The sequence below is a fragment of the Phyllobates terribilis genome, unplaced genomic scaffold (assembly GCF_046119375.1).
Source record: "Phyllobates terribilis strain yellow unplaced genomic scaffold, ASM4611937v1 Scaffold_11__3_contigs__length_659146591, whole genome shotgun sequence".
Taxonomy (NCBI): Eukaryota; Metazoa; Chordata; class Amphibia; order Anura; family Dendrobatidae; genus Phyllobates; species Phyllobates terribilis.
The window spans coordinates 230,250,531-230,262,776 of record NW_027362771.1 but is presented as its reverse complement, the minus strand read 5'-3'; the positions used below and the strand labels follow the sequence as shown (position 1 = coordinate 230,262,776).

At 40.1% G+C, this 12,246-nt stretch overlaps 1 protein-coding gene across 2 annotated transcripts in view; it reads left to right on the top strand.

Moving 5' to 3' along the window:
* Nucleotides 1-250: 250 nt before the first annotated feature.
* The window catches only part of GRM8 (glutamate metabotropic receptor 8), a 1,775,795-nt gene continuing 1,763,799 nt past the window's right edge, over nucleotides 251-12,246 (top strand). Inside the window, exon 1 of one of the 2 annotated variants that reach the window (XM_073652085.1) lies at nucleotides 251-572. The gene's annotated coding sequence lies outside the window, so the exon portion shown is untranslated. Of the gene's footprint in view, nucleotides 573-594; nucleotides 1,214-12,246 lie in introns of those variants that run through there. The other variant, XM_073652084.1, reaches the window with a different exon arrangement.

Below are 12,246 nucleotides of genomic sequence, written 5' to 3'. Positions count from 1 at the left end.
ATTTGTACATTAATAGTTGTTAAAAATGTAAAGCACAGTATGTTGGTTGTGAAACATGGGCATTAAAGGTGCGACTATGTAAGAACCATTCAGTTAATACCCACACAAATATAAGTAATGCATCAGCAGTATTAAAACATTGCTCCCATGCTGCGAAGAAGCATCTTTTCTCTCTGAGTTTTTCTGGCATACATAGAGTTAAGCTGCCTGCTAGGGGAGGGGATGGCAGGAGGTTGCTGTTGAGCTGTGAAGCTTTCTGGATTTTTGTGTTGAGCGCTGGCATTCAGCAGGATGAAATCATAGACAGGATCCCATTTATCAATCCTGAGTTCTGGATGGCGGTGTGCCTTCTGATGCACAGGCTTCCTGCCGACCAGCTGTAGGATTTTCATGGTTCTGGGTATTTTGTCTGCAGTAGTGATATTATTCTGTAATGACATGCGGTGGTAATCAATGCTATTCCCATGTCAAGAGTGTTTAATAAGACACTGGGCAATTGGGAGGAATTTAACAGAATTGTCTTCAGAGTCTCAACATGCAATGATTAAGAACTTTGGTTCGGAGCAGATAAGGTAATGGAGATGGAAATAAAGCTGCAAGTTTTTACGGGTACATGTCTTGTGTTGGATTTTCTCTCTTCTGTCGGATAAGTGCACTGATCAGGGAGTGAACTCTGCGAGCATGGTGAGCTCTCACTATAGCTTTTCTCTCTTCCTATGGTTTTCCAGTGTCTCCTGGCAAGCTGGCAGCACTACATGTACTAATTAATAATTAAACAATGGAAGCCTCAGTGTGAGGATTGCCGTTCCTAAAGCCTGAGCATAGTATATGGGAGGACTTGAATGACAGATCCTGATAACAGATAGCAGCCCACAAATAAAAAGACGCCAGAGCCAAGACATAATTGTCTGCTCATTCACACAGATTGCAGTGCCTGCCTGTGCTGGATGGATGGATGGATGTGGCAGCACCTATTGTTGCCAGTTGAGGAGAAGCTTTCCTTGCCCGTGGTCAGGGTGATCGTCTGTTAAGAGGTGGATTAGGAGAGTTAGGAAGACCAATAGCTGCCAGTGGGAGTATTTGCAGTTCACATGGAAGAGAGGCAGCGAGCGAGGAGATCTGGACTAACAGCCGGCTCCAGCACCATGGACAGCTACAAGTGCGCTGCACAGGAGCTAAGCTGAGCAGCCGAGGCTATACAGGACAAGGGACGGTGGGTACCACAAGCATTATACACAGTGCATGCTCAATGGGGTGGAAGCTGAATCTGGTGCATCAAGTTGTTGTGGAAGTCCTGGGCAGCCCAGTACTATACTATACCATGCTATACTATACTTTACAGTTCTACTAATAATCATTTTTATTTCTATAGTGCCAACATATTCTGTAGCTCTTTAAATATCAGAGGGTACATGCATAGACAATAAGTACTATATTATTCTATGCTATATGCAATATTATACTATGCAGCTCTATACTACACTCTACTATAATGTACTATATACAGTATTATACTATGCAGCACTATACTATACTGTACTATAATGCACTATTTACAGTATTATACTACTGAGCACTACACTGTATACAATATACTATGTAGTATTATACTATGCTGTACTATATACATTATACTATGCAATTCTATACAATATACAATCTTCTATGTAGTACTATACTATACTATTCTGTACAATACACATTATTATACTATGCAATCAATGCTACACTACATTGCTATATAGAGCAATCAGAAGCTCAATGAGTAATAGTAGGTATTACAGTCTTTCTAGGATGTGGCTGTCTTTCTGCAATAATGGTTTTTCTAGTGAAGTGATTAGGAACACAGTGTAATGATACAGTCCTAATATCGGCAGCGCTTGCCTCTGGATGTTCATTGACTGCTTAAGGGACAGGGGACTTCCAAAAGCAAAAGCAGTGAAAGTGGGACTTGTGGGTGATCGTAGGTCTTTGCCTTTTAGGTTAGCAGGTTGTATAATCCCTCCAAGTGATCTCTTGGAGGAACTGATGTAATAGAAATAATACTGCAATAGCCCAATTACCTTTTATTATTAGATAGCACTGTTTTTACTAATAAGAATGTGGTGCAGTTTTTTTCAAACTACTTTGCTCCTCCTTTGCAGACTTGTTAAATACACCCTAAAGTGAATATGATGGTGACACCTCTTCAGAGTAAACAAGCAGTGGGGGGGGGGGGCGTTTTTTAAGAAATGGAAAGGAACACACACACACACACACACACACATATATATATATATATATATATATATATATATATATATATATATATATACACAGTGTGTCTATACTTTAAATCTGATCTGATCTAGCTCTGTTTTTTATAACTTTCTTTAGATAAGACTTCTTTTAATTGCCATGTACTATGTGAAGGCACCTCCTAGAGATAATATAACATTTAACATTTATGAATCATCCTATTCTCCAATTCTTAGTTTAAGTCCCACTATGTCTTATGCTTGATCTAGGTTGAAACTGGAGACTTAAAACTTAGTATTTTTGTTACATTAAAATAGATAGATGATGATAAGCTGTTTGAAAAGAGAGTTGCTGTCATTCCCAGTGCAACGTGAGTCATTGCAGTCGATATGTGTGAAGTAGGGCCCCAGAAGATAAAAGGTGATATAAGATTTTTGGAATGCATATGAAACTGAGAGGCATGTTAGCAACAGTGAACACCAAAACCTATCTGCTCAGCAGAATAGCAGGAAGGTCCCTGGAGACTTGTTCAGCTGGTAAAAATATAATAGAATCACACAGGACACTGGATGTCTGACACGTATTATTTTCTGCAAATGAAATCCATTTGAGTGGTTCTTTAACAATTATTTTATGGGGAGATTGGAATGAAAGGCATTGCTGTAGCTTTTGTATCTATGAATGCATGGGTTGCTGCACTTTAAATATATGTTCTATGCTCATGGATCTACTTCACCCTTTTGGATTTTAGTTCTCCTTGTTTATAAAGAGAATTTCCTCCGGATAAAACAGCTTAAAGCAAGAAACATCTGGGGCTGTGATTTTCCAACGTTAATACATATCACACAATAGCAAGTAATCAAAATCGATTACCAATGTAACTAGCACAGAAAGAATGCTCCCTCTGACATTCAGGCTTCCAATACCTGTGACCTTTACAATGGGGCTTATTGGAAGAATATTACAGTGGCTTGGAAAGAGAAGGAAGGTGTATTAAACTGTCTGTCTGGAATGATGGGAGCATAAAATGCATACAATGATCTTTATAGTATGAGCTAAGCCATTTAATGGGATTTATCATTCAACATGTAATAGTGGATGGATTTTAGTATGTGTGATTGAAAAATTGAAGATGATGTGAGTATGCACCTTCTATCTATAGACAAAAGAAAAGAGCATTGGGAGATTTCGGAAGCCTTCTACTTCTGTTGAGTAAATGCTAAAATTTCTTGACAAGTGTTTCGCTTTGATATCTACTGTATGATGGGAAACGTAAAATTGTATAGGTTGTACTTTGTAACATGCAGCACCATTAGTTAAATTAGTCAAACTTGAGTGCAAACCCAGTACCGAAAGGAAAAAAATCTATATTTATATATATGAATATAGTTTGATTTGGGAAATAAAAACAGCAGGACTTATATTCTTGAGGGGAAGAAAAGATAAATCAATAATTATAGAGTGCATTTTTCTACAAAACCCTCATCGTATTCCATGTATAAATGTCATTAGAAGTTTACTAGGCTGGTAATCTAATCCTGCAGATAATGGAGGTGATCTCTGGTAAATAATAAGTCCCAGGTAATTGACATGATAAGATATCTATAATCTGGCTGAACGATGCTTTGGCCGACTGTTTGGCCGATAGCCATCTCAGCCAACTATCCCATACTCAGGAGAGCTCATTTGACCAAGCGCCCGTGTGTTCTCTATGATGTCGGCTTATCTCCCGGAGAACAATGCGATTGGCAGTCTTAAATCGGACATACATGATCGACATCGTCAATATCAGTGGGTTCGGCCGACATTATTTTAATGTGTATGTGGGCCGTAATAAACCTTTTACATGGTCAGATTTCTGGTAATTTGTACTAATTGACAATATAATGTCATAACTCATTTAAAGACCATTTTAAACAGACCGATACAAACTGTATGGGGATGAACGAGCAATATTATGTTTGATCACCTTTCATACGCTTTGCATATTGTTGACAACCCATCCCTTGTTTACACAAGTTAATAGTTACACAAGTTAACACCACTGAATAGATAAATATAGTTATTAGCCAAATTAACTTTCAGCCAACAGCTATATTTAAGGAGTTGCCCAGTCACACCATATTGATGATCCATCGGTAGATAGGTCATCAATCTGAAATCAGTGGGGATCCAAAGCACAGCACCCCCACCAATCAGCTGAAAACATTTCCTGCCACCAGGAACTGCAGAACAACTTTTATGCTTTGTTTTTCTGTTCTGGAAGATTTAAAGAATAAAAGCTGTTCTGCAGTACCCAGCAACGGATGCCACATGTTGAATGGAACTGCACTCAACAGTTTCTCTCTGTGTTTACATCCAGTGGATGCCAGAGCTGCTTTCAACTAATCAATGTGGTTGCCAGGTGTCGGATCCCCACCGATCTCAGATTGATGATCTTTCCTATGGATATGTCATCATCATGGTTTGGCTGGACAAACCCTTTAAAGGGAAACTGTCATTTCAGAAAATGACCTACTGCTTAAATCAGATTTTTGTGTTAGATACAGTGGGGGAAATAAGTATTTGATACACTGCCGATTTTGCAAGTTTTCCCACAGAATGAAGAGGTCGGTAATTTTTATTGTAGGTACACTTCAACTGTGAGAGACAGAATATAAAAATAAAAAACAGAAAATCTCATTGTATGACTTTTACATAATTAATTTGCATTTTATTGCATGAAATAAGTATTTGATACAATAGAAAAACAGAACTTAATATTTGGTACAGCAACCTTTGTTTGCAATTACAGAGGTCAGACGTTTCCTGTAGTTCTTGACCAAGTTTGCACACACTGCAGCAGGGATTTTGGCCCACTCCTCCATACAGATCTTCTCCAGATCTTTCAGGTTTCGGGGATGTCTCTGGGCAACATTGAATTTTATCTTCCTCCAAAGATTTTCTATTGGGTTCAGGTCAGGAGACTGGCTAGGCCACTCCAGTATCTTGAAATGTTTCTTATGGAGCCACTTCTTAGTTGCCCTGGCTATGTGTTTTTGGTGATTGGCATGCTGGAAGACCCAGCCACGACCCATCTTTAATGCTCTTACTGACAGAAGGAGGATGTTGACCAAAATCTCATCCTGTCCTCTTTGTAGAAAAGCAATCTCAAAGTATGAAGTTTCCCTCACCATGCTTCATGGTTGGGATGGTGTTCTTAGGGTTGTACTCATCGTTCTTCTTCCTCCAAACATGGCGAGTGGAGTTGATACCAAAAAGTTCTATTTTGGTCTCATCTGACCTCTCGACCTTCTCCCATGCCTCATCTTGATCATCTAGATGGTCATTGGCGAACTTCAAATGGGCCTGGACATGTGCTGGCGTGAGCAAGGGGACCTAATGTTCGCTGCAGGATTTTAATTAATGACGATGTAGTGTGTTACTAGCGATAATGTTTGAGACTGTGGTCTTAGCTCTTTTCAGGTCATTGACCAGGTCTTCCCATGTAGTTCTGGACTGATTCGTGACCTACAATTCCTGTCTACAATTTTGTCCATGGTGTCCTTAGACAGCTGTTTGTTTGGTCTTGGCCATAGTGGAGAGGTTGCAGTTTGATTGATTGAGTGTGTGAACAGATGTCTTTTATACAAGTAACGAGTTCAAACAGGTGGAATTAATACAGGCAATGAGTGCAGAGTAGGAGTGCTTCTTAAAGAAAAACTGACAGGTCTGTGAAAGCCAGAATTCTTGTTGGTTGGTAGGTGATCAAATACTTATTTCATGCAATAAATGCAATTTAATTACTTAAAAATCATACAATGTGATTTTCTATTTTTTATATTTAGATTCAGTCTCTCACAGTTGAAGTGTACCTACGATAAAAATTACATACCTCTCCATTCTTTGTAGGTGGGAAAACTTGCAAAACCAGCAGTGTATCAAATACTTATTTTCAACACTTTATGCTATAGAAAAAAAATGCAATTTTTTTTGTTTTAATCTTTTTTACATATCACAATCTGCATTAAAAAAAAAAAATAGAAATCTTGCAATTTTCACACTGGCAACTGTGGCTGTATAAAGGCCATGTGATGATAATGTCTGTAAAGCGCTGTGGAATTAATGGCGCAACATAAGTGAGTAAATGTGCCCAAGTAGCATTTTTGTAGCATTTTTGCGGCGTTTTTACGGCCGTGAAAACGCTTTTAAACCGTCTGCCATGCAAAGCAATGTGAATTCGGATGTGCTGTGCACATGATGCGCTAATTAGCGCGCCGAATTCGCATTGCGTTGCAAAACGCAGCATGACCATTTCTACCGCGATTACGCTGCAAATTCGCGGCCATTGAGGAACATTGAAACGCAGCAAACCCGCAGGTATATGTGGATTTGCTGCGTAAGACTCTTAACTTCCCATTTTTTTAGGAAACAGCACATTAACATAACAGTCTGACCCTATCTTATATATTGAATAGTCTAATGAGCCTGTACAAAAGTCATTGTGAAGGGAAGGGGAACAGGGTCAGCTATGACACCTACTGTGAATGGTGGATCCTTTGTTATCAACTGTATATAGAGATGTTACTTGTTATTGTAAAGCTGCTTTTGATAATAAGGAGTCCTGCTGAAAAGGCTCCCTTAAATCTCAGGAAGTGTGAGTGTAAAAAAGGCCCTGTGGCAAATATGAAACTTGCTAGAATACTGATTTTGTTTTTTTTAATAAAGATCGTGACATGAACAAAAAACATTGCCAATTTTTTTTTAATTAAGTACAGTACAGACCAAAAGTTTGGACACACCTTCTCATTTAAAGATTTTTCTGTATTTTCATGACTATGAAAATTGTACATTTACACTGAAGGCATCAAAATTATGAATTAACACATGTGGAATTATATACTTAACAAAAAAGTGTGAAACAACTGGAAATATGTCTTATATTCTAGGTTCTTCAAAGTAGCCACCTTTTGCTTTGATGACTGCTTTGCACACTCTTGGCATTCTCTTGATGAGCTTCAAGAGGTAGTCACCGGAAATGGTTTTCACTTCACAGGTGTGCCCTGTCAGGTTTAACCCCTTAAGCCCCGCGGGTGGTTTGCACGTTAATGACCGGGCCAATTTTTACAATTCTGACCACTGTCACTTTATGAGGTAATTACTCTGGAACGCTTCAACGGATCCCCCTGATTCTGAGATTGTTTTTTCGTGACATATTGTACTTCATGATTGTGGAAAAATTTCTTCGATATCACTTGCGTTTATTTGTGAAAAAAACGGAAATTTGGCGAAAATTTTGAAAATTTTGCAATTTTCAAAATTTGAATTTTTAAGCCCTGAAATCAGAGCAATATGTCACACAAAAGAGTTAATAAATAACATTTCCCACATGTCTACTTTACATCAGCACAATTTTGGAACCAAAATTTTTTTTTGTTAGGGAGCTATAAGGGTTAAAAGTTGACCAGCGATTTCTCATTTTTCCAACAAAATTTACAAAACCATTTTTTTAGGGACCACATCACATTTGAAGTCACTTTGAGAGGTCTTTATGACAGAAAATACCCCAAAGTGACACCATTCTAAAAACTGCACCCCTCAAGGTGCTCAAAACCACATTCAAGAACTTTATTAACCCTTCAGGTGCTTCACAGGAATTTTTTGAATGTGGAAGAAAAAAATGAACATTTAACTTTTTTCACAAAAATGTTACTTTAGACCCAATTTTTTTTATTTTCACAGGGGTAACAAGAAAAAATGGACCCCAAAATTTGTTGTGCAATTTCCCCTGGGCACGCAGATACCCAATATTTGGGGAAAAAATACTGTTTGGGCGCACGGCAGGGCTCGGAAGGGAAGGAGCGCCATTTGACTTTTTGATTGTAAAATTTGCTTGAATAATTAGCGGACGCCATGTTGTGTTTGGAGAGCCCATGTGTGCCCAAACTTTGGAGCTCCCCCACAAGTGACCCCATTTTGGAAACTAGACCCCCCAAGGCACCTTTCTAGATGCATAGTGAGCACTTGGAACCCCCAGGTGCTTCACAAATTGATTCGTAACAATGAAAAAGTGAAAAAAAAAAACACTTTTTCATTTTTATGAATCAATTTGTGAAGCACCTGAGGGTTCCAAGTGCTCACTATGCATCTAGATAGGTGCCTTGGGTGGTCTAGTTTCCAAAATGGGGTCACTTGTGGGGGAGCTCCAATATTTGGGCACACAGCGGCTCTCTAAATGCAACATGGTGTCCGCTAACAAATTTAACGCAAAATTGGCTCAAATTGTTAGCGACACCATGTTGCGTTTGGAGAGCTGCTGTGTGCCCAAACATTGGAGCTCCCCCACAAGTGACCCCATTTTGGAAACTAGACCCCCCAAGGCACCTATCTAGATGCATAGTGAGCACTTGGAACCCCCAGGTGCTTCACAAATTGATTCGTAACAATGAAAAAGTGAAAAAAAAAACCTTTTTCATTTTTATGAATCAATTTGTGAAGCACCTGGGGGTTCCAACTGCTCACTATGCATCTAGATAGGTGCCTTGGGGGGTCTAGTTTCCAAAATGGGGTCACTTGTGGGAGAGCTCCAATGTTTGGGCACACAGGGACTCTCTAAATGCAACATGGTATCCGCTAACAAATTGAATGGAAAATCGGCTCAAATTGTTAGCGGACACCACATTGCGTTTGGAGAGCCCCTCTGTGCCCAAACTTTGGAGCTCCCCCACAAGTGACCCCATTTTGGAAACTAGACCCCCCAAGGCACCTTTCTAGATGCATAGTGAGCACTTGGAACCCCCAGGTGCTTCACAAATTGATTCGTAATAATGAAAAAGTGAAAAAAAAAACACTTTTTCATTTTTACGAATCAATTTGTGAAGCACCTAGGGGTTCCAAGTGCTCACTATGCATCTAGATAGGTGCCTTGGGGGGTCTAGTTTCCAAAATGGGGTCACTTGTGGGGGAGCTCCAATGTTTGGGCACACAGGGACTCTCTAAATGCAACATGGTATCCGCTAACAAATTGAATGGAAAATCGGCTCAAATTGTTAGCGGACGCCACATTGCGTTTGGAGAGCCCCTCTGTGCCCAAACTTTGGAGCTCCCCCACAAGTGACCCCATTTTGGAAACTAGACCCCCCAAGGCACCTTTCTAGATGCATAGTGAGCACTTGGAACCCCCAGGTGCTTCACAAATTGATTCGTAATAATGAAAAAGTGAAAAAAAAAACACTTTTTCATTTTTACGAATTAATTTGTGAAGCACCTAGGGGTTCCAAGTGCTCACTATGCATCTAGATAGGTGCCTTGGGGGGTCTAGTTTCCAAAATGGGGTCACTTGTGGAGGAGCTCCAATGTTTGGGCACACAGGGACTCTCCAAATGCAACATGATATCCGCTAACAATTTGAGCCGACAATTTGTTAGCGGATATCATGTTGCATTTGGAGAGTCCCTGTGTGCCCAAACATTGGAGCTCCCCCACAAGTGACCCCATTTTGGAAACTAGACCCCCCAAGGCACCTATCTAGATTCATAGTGAGCACTTGGAACCCCAGGTGCTTCACAAATTGATTCATAAAAATGAAAAAGTGTTTTTTTTTTCACTTTTTCATTTTTACGAATCAATTTGTGAAGCACCTGGGGGTTCCAAGTGCTCACTATGCATCTAGAAAGGTGCCTTGGGGGGTCTAGTTTCCAAAATGGGGTCACTTGTGGGGGAGCTCCAAAGTTTGGGCACAGAGGGGCTCTCCAAACGCAATGTGGTGTCCGCTAACAATTTGAGCCGATTTTCCATTCAATTTGTTAGCGGATACCATGTTGCATTTAGAGAGTCCCTGTGTGCCCAAACATTGGAGCTCCCCCACAAGTGACCCCATTTTGGAAACCAGACCCCCAAGGCACCTATCTAGATTCATAGTGAGCACTTGGAACCCCAGGTGCTTCACAAATTGATTCATAAAAATGAAAAAGTGTTTTATTTTCACTTTTTCATTTTTACGAATCAATTTGTGAAGCACCTGGGTGTTCTAAGTGCTCACTATGCATCTAGATAGGTGCCTTGGGGGGTCTAGTTTCCAAAATGGGGTCACTTGTGGGGGAGCTCCAATGTTTGGGCACACAGGGGCTCTCCAAACGCAACATGGCGCCCGCTAACAATTTGAGCCGATTTTCCATTCAATTTGTTAGCGGACACCATGTCGCGTTTGGAGAGCCCGTGATGTGCCTAAACAGTGGAGCTCCCCCACAAGTGTCCCCATTTTGGAAACTATACCCCTCAAAGATTTTATTAAGGTGTATAGTGAACATTTTGAACCCAGAGGTACGGCACATTATTTGTTTACATTAGGTCATCATATTGAATAAGTTGTCATTATTCTTGAGCGCAAGTGCTCGCTACTTGAGTTTGCATCGGGTACTCAGGTATGCACCATGTACAGCGTGTGCTCGAGTGACATGCTCGAGTCCCTGCTCCGCATGTTTCACGGTTATTATACACCCAAAAAAAAACATGCGGGGATCGCTCGTGCATGGCAGGCAATCCCCGTAAAGTTTTTTGGCCGTGAAGCATATGGGGCAGAGACTCGAGCATGTCACTCAAATACCCACGATACTAAATGCATACCAGAGCACCCGATGCAAACTCAAGTAGCGAGCACTTGCTCTCAACACTAGTCGCCATAGCGTCATCTTTTTTTCTTACTTTTGAAAAAAATCCCAACCCCAGCCCTAACCCTAGCACAACCCTAGCCCCAGCACAACCCTAGCCCCAGCACAACCCTAGCCCCAGCACAACCCTAGCCCCAGCACAACCCTTGCCCCAAACCCAGCCCTAACCCTAGCCCAATCCTAACTCAAGAGTTTATTTTTGACGCCGTTCCTTGTGCGGTATAAGTGATTAGACGACTTTATTCTTCGGGTCGGTGTGATTACAGCAATGCCAGAATCATATGGGGTTTTTATGACTGACAGCTGTCACACACTAAAAGACGCATTTTTTGTAAAATCTGGTTTTTGCATCGCCATATTTTGAGAGCTATAATTTTTCCAGATTTTGGCAGACAGTCATGTGATGGCTCGTTTTTTGCGGGATGACTTGACGTTGTTATTGGTGCCATTTTCAGGCACGTGACATTTTTTGATCGCTTTCTATTCCGATTTTTGGGAGGCAGAATAAACAAAAACCAACAATTCAGGAATTGTTTTTTTTTTATTTTTTTTATTCTGTTCCGCGTGTGGTAAAATTGATGAGGCAGCTTTACTCTTCGGGTCAGTACGTTTACAGCGGTACCACATTTGTATCATTTTTCTATGTTTTGGCGCTTATACACAATAAAAGCTATTTTATAGAAAAAAATATTTTTTAGTATCGCTTTATTCTGAGAGCTATAACTTTTTTATTTTTCGGCTGATGGAGCTATATCGTGGCTTGTTTTTTGCGGGACGAGATGACGTTTTCAGCGGTATCATTTTTATTTATATGCGTCTTTTTGATCGCGTGTTATTCCACTTTTTGTTTGGCGGTATGGTGATAAAGCATTGTTTTTTGCTTGTTTTTTTTTTTTTTTTTTTTACCGTGTTCACTGAAGGGGTTAACTAGTGGGACAGTTTTATAGGTCAGGTTGTTCCGGACGCGGAGATACCAAATATGTGTACTTTTATTGTTTTTTTTTATTTTTTTTATAATAATATTTATTGATGGGTACATTATATTTTTATTTTTGGTGTATTATTTTTTTTATTTTTTTATAATATTTTTGCACATTTTTTTTTTTTTTTTTTTCCACTTTCACACAGTTTATACACTTTATTACTTTGTCCCACTCTGGGACTTTCACTTTTTTTTTTCTGATCGCCTGCATGGCACAGGAATGGAGCACCATCCCTATGCCATGAAGGCTGTCAGAAGTGCACAGTGTGAAGATTGCTTGGAGATGCACTGCGCATGTCCAAGCAATCTTCCTGCTCTCTGGTGACCCGGATGTTGTCATGACGACATCGGGTCGTCATGGCAACACCCGGGAAGCCT